Here is a 22882-nt window from a genome sequence, read left to right on the forward strand (position 1 = left end):
TCTTCAAGTTTCTAAGAACAGAAGATGGAAATAAAGCCAAAAACTAGATACAGCCACAATAATCTACCTTTGATCAAAAGTTCTTTCATTTCTCTTTGGACTATAACGTTCCTCACAGCAGCCGCCCCTTTGATTGCTGGTTGGCAGCTAAGAATGGCATGCAAATGTGGCCTTTGATATAACCCCATCCCGTTGAGTGCAGGATGAATATGACTTTGAATGGACACAATAAGATGCCATTTATTAGACATACTGTGGCCAATCACTCTTCTTAATAGCAGAGCAATGTTAACATCAAACCTTGTATTTACCCAATGCTGCACAATACTGAGCCTACTGCTACTGTGGGTTAACATAATGTTTGGGGGCAAAACTGTTTATTTTATACAGATTACATTTTTGGTCCTGATTCACTACACCCATGGGCTTATTTATCAATTTTTCGAGTTTGTGACTTTTAAGAAAAATTCAAATGTTAGTTAATTTATTAAAAAATCCAAATATGAAACACTCGAAAAATTGAAAATCTCAAGTTGCATCGCGTTTTTGAACTATATATTTGTACTGCAAAAAAATTAGAATCCTGGAAAAAATTAAAGTTCAAACACTGATAAATCAGCACCTTAAAGTGAGGCAGATTGAGGGCTGGAAACAGATATGTAGAGCCTCAGTGCCTATACCTCAAATGCCTAAATATACCTAAATATACAGGATATGGACATAAAGGGCATGGTAATCCCCAATGGAACCTTCAGTTACATCTGTAACGTATAGAAACCAAGCATGGGCACCATAGCAAGAATACAGAAGATATACAGGTATGGGATCCCTTATCCGGAAACCCATTATCCAGAAAGCTCCGAATTACGGAAAGGCCATCTCCCATAGACTCCATTTTAATCAAATAATTCAGAATTTAAAAACTTATTTCCTTTTTCTCTGTAATAATAAAACAGTACCTGTAATTGATCCCAACTAAGATATAATTACCCCTTATTGGGGGCAGAACAGCCCTATTGGGTTTATTTAATGGTTAAATGATTCCCTTTTCTCTGTAATAATAAAACAGTACCTGTACTTGATCCAAACTAAGATATAATTACCCCTTATTGGGGGCAGAACAGCCCTATTGGGTTTATTTAATGGTTAAATGATTCCCTTTTCTCTGTAATAATAAAACAGTACCTTCTACTTGATCCCAACTAAGATATAATTAATCCTAATTGAATGCAAAACAATCCTATTGGGTTTAATTAATGTTTTATTGATTTTTAGTAGACTTAAGGTATGGAGATCCAAATTACGGAAAGACCCCTTATCCGGAATAGCCTTGGTCCCGAGCATTCCAGATAACGGGTCCTATACCTGTATACATAGATGCTGGTCTCTTTGTCCTTGAACAGGAATCCGTACAGTATCTTTACCTATGGAGTGAATCAGTGAGTACAGACCCCTATTAAGGTTAATAGATTACGCTATGGAAAGGTCAACAGAACATGCAATGTGTCAAAAACTGCCGATAGGAAAAGCAAGAGGAAATAAAGGAAAAGGGCTATTCTGATAGTAGCACTGGTTTATCCTATAGCTTTAGCCTTGCCATTGTCTCACTTCATCTTGGCCAGAAAGCTCCTTATAAACTCCCATAGGATTCCTATTATAAGGACATCAGATCACCTAAAATCTATAATAATAATAATAACAAAAAAATACTGGATGCTAGGCTACACTGTAAACTCATTATTATTGTATTAATGCAATCAGTGCAGCTCATTTAGTTGGAGTTTTTAAATGCTCTGCTAACGTTATCCTATTATTTTATAATCCTATTAAAAGAAGTCGGGAGACCATGGCTTAATAGACAAGTAGCAATAATATGATGTCATTTAGGGTGTGGTCAGCAAACATTGCTGCATATAGCACTTTTCATAGTAACATTTTAATAATATTTTCTTATAGCCAAGTCTACCTTAGCATCTGTATTGTCCTGTGGCCCCTTAACCTGTATTAGTTGTATAGGTAAGGGGATTATAGAAGTTCTACCATGCCTTCAGCTACAGAAGTAGTGTCCAGTAGCACTATCTTTTTTGTCTCTGGCCATCTGTAAGTCAAGGTAGTGAGGACTATTAAGGTCTATCCAGATAATTCTATGGATCCAGTCATTCTTAAGGCTTTCTGCATTTATAAGATTTGCTAAGCAAATGAAACATCAAGCAGTTTGGGCATTGAGGTGGGAGCTCACTCACATATGAGGCTAGTGCAAGAATGATCTGTTGTTATCTATACATAGCAGGTAATATACCGATACTTCTGCTCTTTGGTGGTGTAATGGTTTGTGCTTGGTGCAATACTCTTTATTCTTTACTCGCTTATTCTTTTAGTCCATTCTACTCAAATCAAAAGAAGAATGCATCCCTTAGCAAAGGTGGAAATTCACTGCAAAGTGCCTGTTATAACAATGTTTTTATGCTGCTCGATAACCATGCAAAAGTGCATTTAGCCATCCTTAATGTTTCTGTATTTTAGCTTAAGCCATGGAGACTATCAATTACCTGCCCTCTTACATTCACTTTTGCATCCAATGGCCACATCGCTTACTGAGAAACGGCATTAGCACAAATATGAATCTCCAGGGAACCAAATCCAGGTGTTTTTTTGGCTCTGTCCCTATGATACATGGTTAAACTTGACCACACCAAGTTATCCCTAACAACACACTTGCTTTACTTATATAGAGGGTATAAATACTAACGTCTCCTACAGAATCCAGAAGAGTTGACAGGTCATAGTCAACAAATTACATTTTGAACACACAAGGGCTCAATTACAAACACAACTGCAACTGCTTTAAAATGGAGCAACATTTCTATACATTAAAAACTTATTGAAACTCATGTCCAAAGAGGCTCCTTTCGCTTTCCTATGGTTGCGTTCAGCACCTGTTCATCCGTCCCACCACCTCCTAGCAGTAATTCCATTGTTTCCTCTGCGGGCTGCTTCAACAGGTGCAAGAGTCCACAGTGGAATGCATAGCAGCAGAGTGGGGATTGGTGGTGGCTGGGGGAGCCTGGCTTGTGGGTAGGTGGCAGGGCCCAAAAGGGTGGGGCCTACCAAAAGGGTGGGTCCTATCATGGGTGGGGCCTATAATGGGTGGGGCCTATCTTGTCCAATGAAGCACCTGTTCATCCATCCCACCACCTCCTTGTAGTAATTCCATTGTTTCCTCTGCGGGCTGCTTCAATAGGTGCAGGAATCTTGTGGTCATTATAACTTTTGGAAATGACACAACCCCTACTTTGAAAATCTTTGGATGCAATGGCACCTAATTGCGCAACCGCAATTGCATCATTTTGACACATTGCATGCATTTGCGAAGGTTGCGACTCAACTCAGCTGCAATGAAGCTGGAATTAAGGGGGGGGGGGAATGCTGCATTGTGGGTAAAAATCATAGCACTGTACTTGCATTCACAAATGTGCCCTATTGAATTTGCACGCACGAAGCGCTATACATGCGTAAGGAAATCAGACAGCAAATTATATTTGTGCCATCAGATTATTTTTCTGTAGACAATTTAAAACAAAATAATGATAAAGCAATTGCTATATGAGGAGTGATTCTAAATCCATATTGAAGTGGTGGAAGGGCTGTTGTTTCTCAGCTCTCCATATTATAAATAAGAATTCCATTAGAAGGAATTTAAATGTTGCAAACACCCTTCCATCCACATCTGCTAAACCCCATTGCTATAGACATAATTTCATTTTAGACATTACAATTCCCTCAAAGCCGTATTGCAAATGAACGTTCCAGTGGCGACAGAGAAAGCGACACATACGTAATTCTGTCTCCCTAAGTGATTTATGTGCACGGGCCTAGTGACCTTGGCAACACTAAAAATATTGATGCACTTGATAAATATAAACAGAACTATTAAGACCAGCATTATGTTCCCGAAAACATGGCAAAGTGACATTTTACTTCAGCAGAAATGGAAAGGTCACATCTGTGAGGCAGCCCTGATAAAAGAACATCCAGCAGTGACAACTTCAGATCCGCACAACGCATTTCGCACAAAAATTAGCTGCTTACAATTATAAGTGAGGTTTGAAATTGCCATTATTCAGACCATGGTTCCAATAAAAGGAAATATATCTTCCCATAATAATGCTAGAGGATTGTGACTTTCCTTTCTAAGTGCAGGTTCAGGTGTGGGGGGGTTTGTACTAAAGTCTAAAACAGAATATGGATAGAAATGTTGTGTTTTATATCCTGAACTTACCCCAGAGGTTCAGCAGCCTGTTAATAATAATAATGATTTGTGGCCTTAAAGTTGTCCACAGTACCTCCCCATCTTCAGATCATGTTAGGCTATCTTTTGAGTGTCAGTGGCACTGCACATGCTCAGTGGGTTCTGGGCGGCTGTTGAGAAGCTAAAGTAATGTAATGTCAATCTGAATGGATTACAAACCAGGTTTTTTCAAGAAATTTATACATTATATTGTCGGTCTGTTCCAGGGTTGGACTGACCCATCGGGATACCAAGAAAAATTCTGGTAGGCCCCACCTTGTTGGGCCCTGCTACCTACCCACAAGCCAGGCTCCCCCAGCCACCACCAATCCCCACTCTGTGGCCGTGCATTCCACTGTGGAACACTCAGTCATCTGTCATTTTTTAAAAGTAGCACAGAGGAGCAGGATTTGCGATGGCTGTGGCAAGAGTGGGGAGCAATAAAAGCTGGGTGGTGGGCCCGGCAGTGACGGGGTGAATCAGTTACCTGTTGGGTCCCGGGTACCCCAGTCTGACTCTGGTCAGTCCCTAAGCTCAGGTAAGTGACAGCAGCCCAGAGTTTGTGCTTTTAATCAGCAAAAGAGAAGCTGGGGCGCTACTGGCGGTATCTTTGGGGGCACCTTTTAAGGGCTGTGGTTGCCCTGGGCTGTATAGTCCAATTCTTTGTGGAGCTTTACTTCTCCTTTAACCCCCTGGAAAGCTTGACTTTGCTGCTCTCAGTGCAACTGAAGAGCAATATTTCAGCCATTTTTGGCAAAAGATCCTAGAGATACAAATATATAATATCTTAAGACTAAAATAGTTATTGATATCACAATTTTAACCACATTTAACTCAATGCTTTTCTGATGACGTCAAAAGAGGGTTCATGTGTGAAAAGTTTACCCAAAGACCCAGAGCAACCAATCAGCAGTTTTGATGTTTTTCACTAGAAAACGATAAGCCTCCTATTGCAGATAGGTTCTTTCAGTTTGGACTGGTAAATAGACACCATAATGTGTTGTGGTATTGTTTGCAATATCCCATTCTCCATCTGTAAAACAAAGGTACTTACATGTCTTAAAGATGAATAATTCAGAATGTATTGCTTGGTTACTAGTCTACTCTCTATGGAGCTATGCAGTAAAATGGGTAATGTTTCCTCCTGTAAAGTAACCCTTACCAACCAGTTATTAGTTAGCATTTACCAGTACCGTGAAATGGAAATAATACAAGCAATGACCTGATTGGTTGATTGGGGTAAACATGTGATTACATCACTACAAAACTGCTTAAGCCTAGTCAAGCACATGGATTACTGACGGCTATAGTTGCCTTGGTGCCTATAGTGCACAGCTACTAGTCTGTATTTAGTTATATGTACTAGTCATTTTAAGGGCCTTGATTTTTGTGTGTGGCCTTTGGATTTGGTCTTGATGTCTTCAGTTTTATAATCCAGTGATTGTAAATACAACCCTCATCTGGATATTTCTAAAGATTCCCCAAATCTGTACAGGACCCAAGAAGAAATAACTTCTTCTTCAGTGCATTTGGCAGATACCACTAGGCACGGGCACTTTGCACTTCTTTACTTCTGCCTAAGGATTCTTTGGTTGTGTAGGCACTTTGTATGGGAAACTTAATACTGGATATACTCGAGTATAAGCCTAGTTTTTCAGCACCCAAAATGTGCTGAAAAAGTCCCCCTCGGCTTATACTCGAGTCGGGTGCCATGGGTCCCTCTAGACTAGCACCCTCTCTTCTTTGTGTGCAAATTAGGCCACCCGCAACCAGACCCTCCAGTGCCCTGGCCGCTCCGACTATCAATACTTATTTCCCCTTACATCTCCTCCGGGACCAGGTCTGCTGCCAGTTTGCCAATGTGCAATGAGCATGGGGTAGTACTCATTGTTTTTGTTGACCCTCTTCTTCGCTTACAGAGCTAGTTTACTCTTTTTCTTTGAAATAAATATTGAAAAACATATACCTCACTGATGCCTCAATTAATGTAATTTTATTGGTATTTATTTTGATTATTAAAAATTAGCAGTAGCTGCTGCATTTCCCACCCTAGGCTTATACTCGAGTCAATACGTTTTTCCAGTTTTCTTAGGTAAAATTAGGTACCTCGGCTTATATTCGGATCGGCTTATACTCGAGTATATACGGTACATAAAAACACACCCACATTCATTCCTATGGGCTTTTTAGAAGCATATTTGTCATATGGTGAGTTATAACCCACTGATAAATATGTTTACAAATATCCCATAGGAATGAATAGAATGTGGGTGAGTTTTTATGTATTAAGCTCTAAACTCACATTTTGATAAATCTGCCCAAATGTGTTAGCACAAGGCTCCCGATTTATCAATTATTTTTCAAAATATTGTATACCTGTACACCCCTGGCGGGCCCTCAGATAAATGCTGGTAGCTGGACAATATGTATGGGTATGCAAGCATCATGATGGGTCACTTCCTGTTAATGGCAATGGGAAGTGACCTTCTGTGATCACTGTGTCCCAGTCCTGATCAGTGCAAAAATGACATCAACCTGTATCCACTTGGGTTTGGCAACTCAATCATATACTAAATTTTATAAAGTTTACAAGGACGGGTCAACATTGCTTCTGAATTTTTGACCTGAACTTCTTTCTTCTCAACACCAGACGTGAATGCATTCTCAATAGTATTTTAGGTTTTCTATAGTACTTCTGCAATGTCCATATATATTTAGGCAGAAAAAAACTGTTAATAACTGGGGTGGGGAGAGTGTTGATGCGGAAGGTCTCAAAGTGTCAATCGATGGTGTAAGATGACCTAGCACTTCACACCTCAGCTGCCATTTACTGCTAACTGTACTTCAGAAGCTAACTCAACATCCAACATTAGCAAAATTGCACAAGGCACTCAATATCCCCTGAGAGCTTATTCTTCCTTTATACATCACCAGTAATTACGTAGTCCAAGAGCCAAGAGTTGCAAAACATCAATGAATTGTTCTGCTTGCCTTGGGCCAATCGTTTAAACTCATTTAACTCATAAAGGATACGATCATCTATGTATTCACCTCAGTTCTTGATAATCCAATGGCCTACAGTGCCACATAATGAAATGGGAGTGATAGGACATTGGGAAATCAAACACTAAAAGTTCAAATCTAGGAATGATCTTTGGTCATTTTAGTGAAGTGGCCAATCAATTTGCACTGTATGTAGCCAACAGTAATTGCATGCAGATACACGGAACATTGAATAGAGAAACTTTTATTGTACAATGGCATTATCTTGAGAAGACTGTGAATGTATAAACTGTATCTTTAGTGCCATGGCTAGTGATGAGCGAATCTGTCCTGTTGCGCTTTGCCGAAAAATTCACAAAACGACAGTAAAATTCACAAAATGGTGAAAAATCAGTGAAACAAGTTGGTCTCGTGACTTTTTTGTCGCAACCGCACCTATTTTGCCATGACTGCGGCAATTTTGATGTGAACTTTTTTGCAAATTTTTGCTGAAATGGCGAAATGCGGAAATTCGCTGCGAATCCATGCCTGCCGAAACAATTTGCTCATCACTAGCCATGACCAATTCAGTGTTCAGTCTGTAGGCAAATGTACAGAATGCCTAGATAAAATATATCTTCAGATCTCTTGGTGCCTTCTAGCATTTTTCTTCAATGATTAAAGACTTTGCCACCATTTTTGTGCTTCCATAAATATTCAACAACAATATACAATAAATCTCTTAAAACCCCTGCTATATTTGTCCCCACCAGCTGCCATCTTGAATAATACTTTCCCAAGCTGACAGTCTTGCAAATGGCTTTTTGATGTCACCAGTCAAGTCATAGTCTAAAAAAGAATCCATCTGAGGACATATAGAAAACACAAATGATAAATACACGCATCGCTGCTTCTGTGAACTAAGACTTACATCTGCGGGTATTACTCACACCAACACTCTGAGCAGAAGGCTAAAAATCCCTTCCTTCTGTTTGGTAATTGCTTATTATTTTTGTGCAATAGTTTTGTTTGAGCCAGATGTCGGAACTAATAAGGAAGTTCTCTGTCCCACCAAATGGCTACAGGATGTTTACAGTTCTGCTTAGAATTTAGGAAATAATGTAATTATAACACGTTCTCCTTTTTAGGTACCAGAAACCAAGATTTAACTCTTTAACTAGTGCACAAATATGTCTTGTCAGTAGAACAGTGGTTCCCAAACTGTGGGGCTGGACCAGTAATAAGGGGGTGGGGTCAGTCTGGGTAAGACAGTGGTTCTTAAACTGTGGGACTGGACCAGTAATAAGGGGTGGGGTCAGTCTGGATAAGACAGTGGTTCTTAAACTGTGGGACTGGACCAATGATAAGGAGGGATCAGTATGGGTAAGATCTGGGGAAATTGACTCTATTGTCGGACTGGAGTGTCCCCCCACACCAGTCGCGAATTCCTCCAAGTCACCACCTCCCCTGTGTACTTGTAACTTTCTCCTTGTGGCCATGATCTGGGGGTGAGGGGAGCACCAGCAGTTCCACAGAGGAGCGGTCTTGGGTTGGCAGGACCCCCCAGGTTGTTTCTGGTGCCCCACTGGCCTAGTCTGACCCTGTTGACCTAGATACACCTGAACGCTCCCCTTATGGGGCATATTTATTATTATTCTGAAGTGACTTCTAATTGCCAAGGTTTTGCCAAATTATTGTCTTATGAAGAGGAAAGGTAATTTGGCTAATTTATCATCGTACTGATGTAAAACGCACTTGGTACATTGCCGGTTTTCTATTATTTATTTCCCTGGTGCATATTCAGAGACAGCTAAATAAATCTCACGCGCTTTGACAGCAGCCAGATGCCGCCATTCAGCTGTTTCAAAACAAGAGGCACCTACCATCGATTAAAATAGAATTAACTGTAAAGCCAGAGGATCCTCAAGCGTTCCAGCACGCAACAAATTAGGATTGCAAAGTGTCCTCCATACCATCTGCAGGAAAGCCCATTTACCTTAAAGGGAAACCCCACCTGGATACATAAGAAAAATAAAATGTAATTCTAAGCAACTTTCCAATATACATTTACTAAGCAAGTTAAGGGACAGATAGGGGCTGGGATAGGGGAGGTACCTATGTGCCTTACCCCTTGTGTTCCAATAGATTCATGGGGTGCATGCAGATCTCCAAATGGAGCAGGTCCAAAATGGAGCACAGAGACCTGCAGCAATTCATCTACATACAACAAAACATGGCAGATTGCACCACTTTTTGCACACAATAGAACTCTGATTTAATGCCCAGTCCGAAACAAGTAGTGACATATTTGACCATATGCCTGACCCAAACAAAACATTCCCAGATCCACCTGTAAAATTGCACCATTAAGCCCCTCCCCTCTTCATCTTTTGCATGCCCAAGTATAGAAATGTTCTGGGGAAACAATGCAGTTTGTAGATATGCATGGGTAGTTTTTTGGTACCAACCTCGGTACCAACCATAACTTTTTGAAACCGTGAGAGGTTGATCATATATGTGGCAGCGCTTGGGATATGACTTACTCTTTTAAAGATTATTTTGCCTAGAATATAAACACAGGTAAAGAAATATGCCATATTATTCATAGCTCAGTCAACGGCCTTGAAGCAGAAGAAGGGCATTTACTCCTACGCATGGCCTGTTATACACTCTAGTGCAACTCATACTGATACTTTAGAAGGGGCTGGATGGATTCTTAGCAAGTGAGGGAATACAGGGTTATGGGAGATAGCTCTCAGTACAAGTGAGGGAATACAGGGTTATGGGAAATAGCTCTCAGTACAAGTGAGGGAATACAGGGGTAGGGGAGATAGCTCTCAGTACAAGTGAGGGAATACAGGGGTAGGGGAGATAGCTCTCAGTACAAGTGAGGGAATACAGGGTTATGGGAGATAGCTCTCAGTACAAGTGAGGGAATACAGGGTTATGGGAAATAGCTCTCAGTACAAGTGAGGGAATACAGGGGTAGGGGAGATAGCTCTCAGTACAAGTGAGGGAATACAGGGGTATGGGAGATAGCTCTCAGTACAAGTGAGGGAATACAGGGTTATGGGAGATAGCTCTCAGTACAAGTGAGGGAATACAGGGGTATGGGAGATAGCTCTCAGTACAAGTGAGGGAATACAGGGTTATGGGAAATAGCTCTCAGTACAAGTGAGGGAATACAGGGGTAGGGGAGATAGCTCTCAGTACAAGTGAGGGAATACAGGGGTAGGGGAGATAGCTCTCAGTACAAGTGAGGGAATACAGGGGTAGGGGAGATAGCTCTCAGTACAAGTGAGGGAATACAGGGGTAGGGGGGATAGCTCTCAGTACAAGTGAGGGAATACAGGGGTAGGGGAGATAGCTCTCAGTACAAGTGAGGGAATACAGGGGTAGGGGAGATAGCTCTCAGTACAAGTGAGGGAATACAGGGGTAGGGGAGATAGCTCTCAGTACAAGTGAGGGAATACAGGGGTAGGGGAAATAGCTCTCAGTACAAGTGAGGGAATACAGGGGTAGGGGAGATAGCTCTCAGTACAAGTGAGGGAATACAGGGGTAGGGGAGATAGCTCTCAGTACAAGTGAGGGAATACAGGGGTAGGGGAAATAGCTCTCAGTACAAGTGAGGGAATACAGGGGTAGGGGAGATAGCTCTCAGTACAAGTGAGGGAATACAGGGGTAGGGGAGATAGCTCTCAGTACAAGTGAGAGAATACAGGGGTAGGGGGGATAGCTCACAGTACAAGTGAGGGAATACAGGGGTAGGGGAGATAGCTCTCAGTACAAGTGAGGGAATACAGGGGTAGGGGAGATAGCTCTCAGTACAAGTGAGGGAATACAGGGGTAGGGGAGATAGCTCTCAGTACAAGTGAGGGAATACAGGGGTAGGGGAGATAGCTCTCAGTACAAGTGAGGGAATACAGGGGTAGGGGAGATAGCTCTCAGTACAAGTGAGGGAATACAGGGGTAGGGGAAATAGCTCTCAGTACAAGTGAGGGAATACAGGGGTAGGGGAGATAGCTCTCAGTACAAGTGAGGGAATACAGGGGTAGGGGAGATAGCTCTCAGTACAAGTGAGAGAATACAGGGGTAGGGGGGATAGCTCACAGTACAAGTGAGGGAATACAGGGGTAGGGGAGATAGCTCTCAGTACAAGTGAGGGAATACAGGGGTAGGGGAGATAGCTCTCAGTACAAGTGAGGGAATACAGGGGTAGGGGAGATAGCTCTCAGTACAAGTGAGGGAATACAGGGGTATGGGAGATAGCTCTCAGTACAAGTGAGAGAATACAGGGGTAGGGGAGATAGCTCTCAGTACAAGTGAGGGAATACAGGGGTAGGGGGGATAGCTCTCAGTACAAGTGAGGGAATACAGGGTTATGGGAGATAGCTCTCAGTACAAGTGAGGGAATACAGGGGTATGGGAGATAGCTCTCAGTACAAGTGAGGGAATACAGGGGTAGGGGAGATAGCTCTCAGTACAAGTGAGGGAATACAGGGGTAGGGGAGATAGCTCTCAGTACAAGTGAGGGAATACAGGGGTATGGGAGATAGCTCTCAGTACAAGTGAGGGAATACAGGGGTAGGGGAGATAGCTCTCAGTACAAGTGAGGGAATACAGGGGTAGGGGAGATAGCTCTCAGTACAAGTGAGGGAATACAGGGGTATGGGAGATAGCTCTCAGTACAAGTGAGGGAATACAGGGGTAGGGGGGATAGCTCTCAGTACAAGTGAGGGAATACAGGGGTAGGGGAGATAGCTCTCAGTACAAGTGAGGGAATACAGGGGTATGGGAGATAGCTCTCAGTACAAGTGAGGGAATACAGGGGTATGGGAGATAGCTCTCAGTACAAGTGAGGGAATACAGGGGTAGGGGAGATAGCTCTCAGTACAAGTGAGGGAATACAGGGGTATGGGAGATAGCTCTCAGTACAAGTGAGGGAATACAGGGGTATGGGAGATAGCTCTCAGTACAAGTGAGGGAATACAGGGGTATGGGAGATAGCTCTCAGTACAAGTGAGGGAATACAGGGGTAGGGGAGATAGCTCTCAGTACAAGTGAGGGAATACAGGGGTAGGGGAGATAGCTCTCAGTACAAGTGAGGGAATACAGGGGTAGGGGAGATAGCTCTCAGTACAAGTGAGGGAATACAGGGGTAGGGGGGATAGCTCTCAGTACAAGTGAGGGAATACAGGGGTAGGGGAGATAGCTCTCAGTACAAGTGAGGGAATACAGGGGTAGGGGAGATAGCTCTCAGTACAAGTGAGGGAATACAGGGGTAGGGGAGATAGCTCTCAGTACAAGTGAGGGAATACAGGGGTAGGGGAGATAGCTCTCAGTACAAGTGAGGGAATACAGGGGTAGGGGAGATAGCTCTCAGTACAAGTGAGGGAATACAGGGGTAGGGGGGATAGCTCTCAGTACAAGTGAGGGAATACAGGGGTAGGGGGGATAGCTCTCAGTACAAGTGAGGGAATACAGGGGTAGGGGAGATAGCTCTCAGTACAAGTGAGGGAATACAGGGGTAGGGGAGATAGCTCTTAGTACAAGTGAGGGAATACAGGGTTATGGGAAATAGCTCTCAGTACAAGTGAGGGAATACAGGGGTATGGGAGATAGCTCTTAGTACCAGTTGATCCAGGGACTGGTCCGATTGCCATCTTGGAGTCAGGAAGGAATTTTTTCCCCTCTGAGGCAAATTAGAGAGGCTTCAGATGGGGTTTTTTGCTTTCCTAAAATCTGCCATTTATATAGAACATGGAAACAGGCAGCTGATGGATTAAAGTATAGGATTCAATCATATTTCACCTAATTTGGCACATTTATCTTGTTTTAGACTGAAGAAAAAGTCACAGTCCGTGGACATTGCGGCATCAGGGTATAACCCCCTATCAGATGCATCAGCACCCCAAGCAAGTAGAGTGCCACCACCCATCGTCAAGGCAATCTCAGAGGAAGAACATCACAACACAACTAATGCTCAGAAACGTCATCTTAGAAGAGGCGATCTCAAGAGAGGCTACACCATTGGTGAGTCGGCTGATGTTTTTTTTGTGGTAAATTCTCAGCTCAGTTTTAATGTTTATGTTGAATGTTTATTCTCTTTTCAACTGGTCAAGCGTAATCTGAAAACTCAGTACACATGATATTTTTCTTATTAATTAACCTGTGACTGCAGGCCACTGGGGTATATTAACTAGAGAGTAGTAATTTGATTAGAACCAAATCTGCACAAGACTTAAGCTGGCTATATACGACCCGATTCAGTCAGGTAGTTATGACCATATTTATGATCATGGTTATTATGACCATGGGAGCACTAGCAGATGCACCATGCACTCGTTCAGAAGGTCAACAAACAAAACAAGGCCAAACAAGTAAACCAACATCATTTTTTTTGCCAAGCAGGATCAACTGGCTGGACAGGGTCTTCTTTTTGGCACACTAGGTCTAATGTTTTTGTATGAGTATTGTCTCAGAGATGAATGCAAGCCAGTTTCTGTGTTTTTTTTATTCCATCCATAGGGATGTCCCTTACCTGTGAACCATGATCCCTTTTAATTTCATATTTTTTTTCCTTGAGACAGTTATGAGTTTTAAAGCTCATCAAATGTGCAATTACCAAAAAAAAAGTGGAAAAATCCAATGTTTAAATAACAATGAGGACAATTCAGGGTCAGACTGGTCTCCCAGAAGACCTCCTGGTGCGTCCACTTATTCTCTTAAATCTGAAAGAGTGCTCTGCTGTTTTACCTACATATATTTGTATGTGGAATATATATTTGCACTAGTGTTATTTGGAGGAAACTGTTCAGAAAATGTAGATAATAAACGCATATTAAGGCCACAACATCGTTTTGCAAACCTATGACTGATATCTGTGTGAGCGAAATATATCTAAATCATAAATTTGTGTGCAGAAAGGGGTTCCTTCATGTCACCGGAGTCAGTAATGTATTTCCCTAACCATATTACTAAATATTGAACTTTTCCTGAGTTCTCTCGGCTTAGCATGTCATCGATATCCCTGTTGCACAATATACCATGGTAGCTGTACCTCATAAATCTTACGTGCAATATTTCCTATTGTAACAGGATTAAGTGGTGTTGGTGCAACTGAGGAAAATGCTGCTGTTATCCTCTATACTGAAATCTCTGTTATTGAAGCCAGTTTCCTTTTTTTGCTGGTTCTTCCATATGTCTTAGCAGCAAGAACCAGACCTTGAAGCAAAGGAAAGTGCAAGCAGGGATTGTAAGTAATGTAGATTTATAGGTAATGGCACATTTGAGGACTATGAATCTATGTGGTAGCATTTACAGGCTTAATGCAAGGTAATCGGGGGTTTTATATGTCTACAACATTTGTACGCAACATTTAACAACTTTAACTTCGGGATCTTCAGCCTGCAGCTTCCCAGCAACTGCTCCACTATAAAACTCTAAATCCCTCAGTCAAAGATACATTCAGTTCACAGCTGTATATATGTTGACTATTCATTCCCGTCTTCTCTAAACTGTTGATTTAGTGGAAATGTTTAGATCGAAATAAGCAAAATCTTATAAAAATGTATAAATATATATATATATATATATATATATATATATATATATATATATATATATATATATATATATATATACTGGAACAAGGACAGCACTCCTAGGATTTAAAGAATTGTGAGCAAAATGTAAATGCAAAAATAGAAAGGTTTATTACTCAACGTTTCGGTCTCACACAGAAACCTTCATCTGGAGTGAAATCTGGAGTATTGCTGTGATCTTTTAATTACTGAACTTGCAGGAAAACATCAGGCTATCGGCTATGATGCCACCTTCTGTAACGGTGTCAGATGGGAAAGATAGAGTAAAGGTCCCCATACATGGGCCGACTATAGCTGCCGATATCGGTCCCTTGGACCGATTCGGCAGCTAATCGGCCCGTGTATGGGGAGAGCAGAGCGGCCTGGCCGACCGATATCTGGCCTGAAATTGGCCAGATCTCGATCGCCCAAGTTAGAAAATCTGGTCGGATCGGGGACTGCATCGGCTCGTTGATGCGGTCCCCGATCCGACTGCCCCATTGCCGCCCACATAATAAGAATAATAATAATAATAATTTTTTTTTTTTTTTACCTAAATGCTCCCCGATATCCCCACCTGTAGGTGGGGATATCGGGGGAAGATCCGCTCGCTTGGCAATATCGCCAAGCGAGCGGATCTGCTCGTATATGGCCACCTTTACCATAATAGCTTCCACTTGGGACTCTTTCATACCTCCCAACATTTGAAAAATGAAAAGAGGGACAAAAAGATTTGGCGCGCGCAGCGCGGCAAAATTTTTGGCCACGCCCCGATTACCACACCCCATTTTTTAAAAAATTACTCCTTTTATATAGATCAAATGGCGGGTGCAGACGAAAATGTGCTATACCCTCATACTGAACGACCTAAGGAAAACAATACAGCAACTCCTACATTAAAATACAAATATAGAGAGAAGGCAGTCAGTTATAAGTGAGTTTTAACTAAGTACCAGTTTTGCCCCCCCATACACAGTGCCCCAATACACAGTGCCCCAATACACATTAGCCCCCAATACACATTAGCCCCCAATACACAGTAGCCCCCAATACACAGTAGCCCCCCCCATACACAGTAGCTCCCCCATACACAGTAGCCCCCCCATACACAGTAGCCCCCCCATACACAGTAGCCCCCCATACACAGGAGCCCCCCATACACAGGAGCCCCCCATACACAGTAGCCCCCAATACACAGTAGCCCCCAATACAGTGCCCCCAATACACAGTAGCCCACAATACAGTGCCCCCAATACTCAGTAGCCCACAATACAGTGCCCCCTATACACAGTAGCCCACAATACAGTGCCCCCAATACACAGTGCCCCCTACCCACTGCACCCTGTACCTCCTACCTCCCACCTCCCATAGGCGCTTCCTCTGCTGCTTCATTATGCCTCTCCTTGCGCTGCGCGACAGACCCTTTTATAAGGTTGCGCCCCGTGCGTAATGACGTCACACCCACAGGCGCAACCTTATAAAAGGGCCTGTCGCGCAGCGCAAGGAGAGGCATAACGAAGGAGCCGACTAAGAAGGAACATCTCCAGGCTGCGGATCCCGCTGTGCTGGATAGTTCCATGAATGTCCCGCAATGCGGGACATTCATGGAACTATCCGGGACAGCGGGACGCGCCATAAAAAGCGGGACTGTCCCGCGAAAAGCGGGACAGTTGGGGGGTATGACTCTTTGTTCAAGGAAACCATACACCACCATTATCACCATATTACATATCAATTAGGGGCAAAGCCCCCCATCCCATGGCAAGCATTCTTCCAAGCTGTGACCCGAAATCAAACCTCTGGGGGTTGGTATATAGCCTGGTGGCTTGCTGTTCATTGTGCTGACCAGAACAAGGAATATGGCTCCCTCTTTCCCTACACTAATTAGTACCCCCTGCAAGCCCCCACCTCCTAACCTTCAGTGACTCTGCATACCAGTCCCTCTAGCTGCACCACAGCCATGTCCATGTCCAACTAGCATTTCATATATTTTCCTTTCCTGCCCCTCCAACCAACCTATTTTACCTTTTTTTCCTGCACCACTTCCTATCCCAGTCAAGGCTTTTTCCCGCCACACCGCACCCCAGGTCAGAGCCCTGATATAGACAACCTATCCCTGCAGTGCAGATCACAGTCTCCCTACTTAGTGAATTTTTAATATTATATTTTAAAACCTACTGAATACATTTTCAGCAGCAGACCTATATTCCACTCTTGTTTGTAAGGATTAATAATTATGTCGATGTGTTATATATCAGGCTATGTAGCCTATTAACCCGCATTGTGTTCTAGCGACTCTTATTTCTTAGTGTTTGTTCAACTAATGGGAATATAGTTACATACATAACAATCTTTTTGGGGCGTAATCTGAATTCCGTTTGCCATTCTGATTTATTTCCCCTCCACCTTGTCCCTCTGGTGCACATGGAGATGTCAGTAGCTGCACTGAGAGTGCCGGGCTGCGCAGGCAAGTAAATCATCTAATGCAAACTCTGATTTCCATCTCCTTGGATCACTGTGTGTATGACATCCCTGTCTGCATGCCTGGCAGCACTGAGTATTTCTGTTCTGGAAATATTTCTATATTTCATTACTATATAGTAACCTTTATTGTTGGCACAAAGAGCATCGGTAAATCTCGCTGGTTTTTAGGAGCATTATGCGCAAAGCCATTTTTCCACTCCCCTAAAACCACTCTTTGGGGGAAAAGTATTCCCCCTGGGGTACTGAAAGAGCTTAGCTCTGTGATCACCAAACCACTTTACCAAATTTTCCATAATGCTTTAATGTATGGCATGGTACAGAGAGATTGGTGAATTTCTAATGTAGTACCCTTATTCAAAAAGGGATCCCATCCACAGCCCAAAAAATATAGGCATGTTAGTTTGACACTTGTGGTAGGAACTTTTTGAAGCAATAAAAAAAGATAAAATACTCTAATACAGTGGTTCTCAACCTTCCTAATGCCGCAACCCTTTAATACAGTTCCTCATGTTGTGGTGACCCCCAACCATAAAATTATTCCTAAGACCATCGGAAATATGAGTTTTCCAATGGTCTTAGGCGACCCCTGTGAAAGCGTTGTTCGACCCCCAAAGGGGTCCCGACCCACAGGTTGAGAACCACTGCTCTAATACATTGCAAATCACAATAATGTGAGTTTTGCGTAATAGATTTTGCCAGACAAATAGGAGGTGAGCAGAAACCTAGACATTGGGGTGGCAGTGAATGTGATCTACTTATATTTTGCTACAATACAATATAATACAATACAATACATACAATACCAAGCAGAATGTTACTGATTAAATTAAGGCACATTGGCCTGGGACATATTATTTGTACTTGGATAGAGAAGTAGATGAGGGATAGATTACAAAGAGTAAAAGGTTGGATATATAGATTGTATTCAATTGGATTATTTTCAATAATGCCTCCTGCTGTCTTGGCATTATAATTATATATATATATATATATATTTTTTTTTTTTTTACATACATATGGATACCAAGTTGTGTTTATCAGCAAACCAACATGCTGATCGTTGATGCTGAAATCCTCTGCAGAGGACAAAGGCTCTTGAAAAGGTTGATGCATTTGTTTTACTTTACCTTTAATAATACTGTTACCTATAAAAATATCAGCCAAAAATCAGTCCCATTCTCCAAAGATATTCTGTTCATCCAGCAGAGATTGTTATGTATACTCTAATTAACTCAGCAAAAAAAACCCCCAAAAAACAAAAAGTTAACTCCAGTCCTCTGGTTACTCAATTTATTTTACTTTGTTACCACCACTTACAACATTAATAGCTGTCAAGGGAGATGTAGGTTTCTTAGTCGGATACATCAAAGAAGTAGAGCTATCATTGGTGGGTGCAGATGAGGGTGATTGCCCAATGCCCCATAAAATAGCAGCTGTGGGTAGTTCGCCGGAAAATTTGCGAATCTTCTCAAACGGCGAATAATTCAATTTGTCGCCCACAACTATTCTTTTGACACCTGCGACTAATTTTTTGACGTGCGACTATTTATTTTGACGCAGCGACTATTTATTTTGATGCCCGCAACTATTACTTTGGTGTGCGACTATTTATTTTGACACGTGACAATTCTTTTGACACCCGCAGCAATTTTTGGATGTGCGGCGAATTTTCGTATTTCGCCATTGGCGGATTGTTTCGCGATACTTGAAAAAATTGGCAGCGCGTCCAAAAATTGCTGCGGGTGTCAAAAGAATTGTCACGTGTCAAAATAAATAGTCGTGGCGTCAAAAGAATACTCGCAGGCGACAAAATAAATAGTCGCTGCGCCAAAATAAATTGTAGCACGCCAAAAGAATAGTCGCGGATCCAGTCGCCCATCACTAGCTGTGAGTAAAAAGAGTAAGGAGTAGCAGGTATAGTAGAGCAAGGCAATGAATGTACAGCAAGCTGTCAGAAACAGTAGGGTAGACAGTAGACAGTAGGGTATGAAGGCAACACTGGGGGGATATGGTGGCAGTAGTTGGTCAGTAAGGCAATGACAGTGGTTTCTAACTTATAGCCCAATTATTGTTGCAAATTACAACCCCCCCCCCCCATACCCACAGACAGGTGATGGCAACATCTAGAAGGCCATGGGCCAGACAGTCTTTTCTATATAAGGCGGCCTTGCTTGTTTTGTCCACACTACTAAAGACTGTCCTATTGTCATGGGCATCTGTAGATACCATTAGTATTTCTATTAGACATTTCATCACTTGAAACACTGACATTTATACCATGTACCTTTACCTGAGGAGCCTTAATCTGAAATGGTGAGGGTACTGAGAGTTAAGTGAAGAAATAAGGTCACAAAGTCCTCAAAACATTCCCAATGACATTGTTCTGACATGTCCTATACTAAATGAATAAGTTAATAAATTGAGTTCTTTGAGAGATTAAAAAAATACATTTCACGTCACTCAAATTCAATTTACTCCACTCTAATTAAATACAAAAAGTTCCTTGATAAAAGAACACAGCCTGAGGGTGAATGCCAGTTTAGCCAATTACCATTATCTCTGATCCTGTATGTGCACTACAGTTACATATATTGCAGATAACACAATCTTTAATTAGAGGCGCTCACTAAGTGGCTTTTGCAGCACTCCTGAGAAATAGCACTGTGGTGTGATATTAAAAAAGAGCACTTAAGCGGCATGGACACACTATTGTTAATTCAGCAAGGAAATAACATGTATGTGTATATTTTTCAAGAACCAAAGCTATGTTGCAAAGAGAAGTGTGTGTTACAGTACAAGTACTTATCCAGGCTGAATGAGGTCCTACAGAAAGGTCCATGAAGATCATGTCCTACAGAAAGGTCCATGAAGATCATGCCAGGCTGGCAACCTTGCTTAGAGGGCATATTTACTCCTGGGTCTCTAGTTGGCCCTGTTGTAGAACACAGTTGCTTTTTTCAAGTCATTACAAATTATATAAAGGTTAATTTTGTGGCCTAAGAAACAAGGATGTAGTCTCTCATACACAGTTCATATTCTGGTACACACAAACCAATTTTAAGTCCTAATGATGATTTACATGTATTGCTGTAGGCTGCACTCCACCAAGAGCTTTGCTTATCTAAAGATTTATATTTAAGGATAAAGGCAGACAGGGTCGGACTGGGCAACCAGGACCCCGGGAAAAATCCGGCAGCCCAGACCCAACCCTTGCCGGTGCTCCCCCTCCCGACCGCTCCTCCCCTGACATGTCAAATTTACGCGCTCGGAGGAGGACGTGGGGGGGAGGGGGGCCCTGCGAGGGGGGTTAGGGGGGCCCCTGGGGGGGGTTAGGGGACACGCCTGGCTGGGGGCACCTGCAGGGCCCCTGGGATAGGAGTCCCGGCGCCCTAGGCAACCCGGTCGGCTACCTCGCCTCTGCACCACTTTATCGCACCCCCCCCCATGTGGTTTGACACGCATGCGCAGTTCAGCGAGGGGGCGGGGCGTGGCGCGGTGTGCGATGCGGTGCGACGCAAAACTGTACTAGGGGTAGGCAGGAGAGGCTGCTGCCTGGCGCCCCCCAATCGTTGCGCCCTAGGCAGCTGCCTCTTCTGCCTACCCCTAGTTCCGGCCCTGCCGGTGGGCCCTTCACCCCCCCAGTCCGACCCTGAAGGCAGAAAAAAACTTTTATTTGTTGACTATGTTGACTATGTTACTCCAGTAGATATATTTCACCATATCCAGAGACACTGGTAATAACATGTTCATATATGGATAGATAACTGATTGAAGAATCCTGAGCTGTAAAAAGTTGTTATTGGTACATCATCTAATTGGACTAGGGTGCAACTCATGTGTTGCAGGGTGTACTTTTATTTCATATTATCAATAATGACTTGAGGACACTATTGAAAGCAATCTTTGCCAATGACAGAAACTGTGTAGAACAATTGAACCCATCCAAGATGTCTCATCCTTGAGGGGAATCTTGACAAACTGTCAGTCTGGTCAGATAAATGGTAGATCAGAGGCAATGAGGAATACGTGTAGGGTTATGATGTTGGGATTCGCCCATTTGCAGGTTACTTATGACCTTAATAGGCTACAATAGGCAAATCTTTGAGGTAGATGGAGTTTTCATGTTTAATAAACAGACCTGGCGACATCAACTCACCCCTTTAGATTAGAGGAACTAAAGCGGCTTAGGGGTGAGGGCAGTGAGGGTGGGGAATGCCCTGCCGGGGGATGTTGGGTAGGGGGTTCCTCACGGTGAGGGCAGTGAGGTTGGGGAATGCCCTGCCGGGGGATGTTGGGTAGGGGGTTCCTCACGGTGAGGGCAGTGAGGTTGGGGAATGCCCTGCCGGGGGATGTTGGGTAGGGGGTTCCTCACGGTGAGGGCAGTGAGGTTGGGGAATGCCCTGCCGGGGGATGTTGGGTAGGGGGTTCCTCACGGTGAGGGCAGTGAGGTTGTGGAATGCCCTTCCTAGAGATGTGGTAATGGCAGATTCTGTTAATGCCTATAAGAGGGGCCTGGATGAGTTCTTGAACAAGCATAGTATCCAAGGCTATTGTGATAATAAAATCTACAATTACTGTGCAACTGTTTTAGGCATTAGATCAAGCCTGGACTGGCAATATGGGGCAAATACCAGAGGGGCTGCTGACCAATGCCATAGACAGTCACTATTTATTGGGCTGGTGGGGGGCTGTTTGGGTCCCTGTGTACATGCAAGGTCCTATTTTAAATCTCGCTCTGGGCCTGCCTTAGATATGCCACAGACACATACCCATTTGGAAACTACTTTTGCTTTTAAAAAGCATCTTCCCCCACCACTCTCTCCCAGAGATCCTCTGGATAACCCTTAGCTGTAAGGAAAGATTTATATCACACGAGCCGTTGGTAAGTACTGCCTGGGGGAAAAGGATGACATTGCCCACAACTCCAAATAATTCACACAAATAGACACTGAGAATGAATAAATCAGTAGCCCACTCTGCAGGAGAAACCATATAAAGCCAACCTGGAAAGGCAAGGTGTGATATTTCACTTACTCTAAATCAGATTTGGATATATTTTGCTGTCTCTTACTGTTATTATGGAACATTATTGACATGTTTTTTTTCTCAGAAAAGTCAAACTGAATAAAATGAAAGAAATTAAAATAGATCTAGCTGTAGCAGGCAGGACGTCTAAGTGCTTAATAGCTCCCTTACGTGTTATAAAACTCTATATACTTCAAGCTTAACAACCTCTTTTGTGTATTTCATTTCTTTAATCCCGATGCTCATCTGAAATATATTTTGTTGTTTAGTGTGCTTATTGCACAGCACAAACATGTTGCTAGTAAGGATTTATGTGGCGCTCTCCAGAGCAGCCGAAACCTTTCAAAATAATGATATACGGTATATGACATATCTGCAGGTTTGTACACAGGCCGAAAGTTGCCTACAGTCTGCGTTGCCAGATTATTGGTCCATGTGTAGGGCTGGGGTTCCCACCTTTGTCGGGTTTTAAAGCTGGACAAAGGGGTGTGTCTGATTACATCAGCGCCATTCCGAGGGA

At 42.8% G+C, this 22882-nt stretch overlaps 1 protein-coding gene across 1 annotated transcript in view; it reads left to right on the top strand.

Annotated features, from left to right (window-relative positions):
• Nucleotides 1-22882, top strand: part of oxr1 (oxidation resistance 1) — a 268344-nt gene that overhangs the window by 125198 nt on the left and 120264 nt on the right. Inside the window, 1 exon segment of the mRNA NM_001112991.1 lies at nt 13110-13303. The gene's annotated coding sequence lies outside the window, so the exon portion shown is untranslated.

The sequence above is a fragment of the Xenopus tropicalis genome, chromosome 6, assembly GCF_000004195.4.
Source record: "Xenopus tropicalis strain Nigerian chromosome 6, UCB_Xtro_10.0, whole genome shotgun sequence".
Taxonomy (NCBI): domain Eukaryota; kingdom Metazoa; phylum Chordata; class Amphibia; order Anura; family Pipidae; genus Xenopus; species Xenopus tropicalis.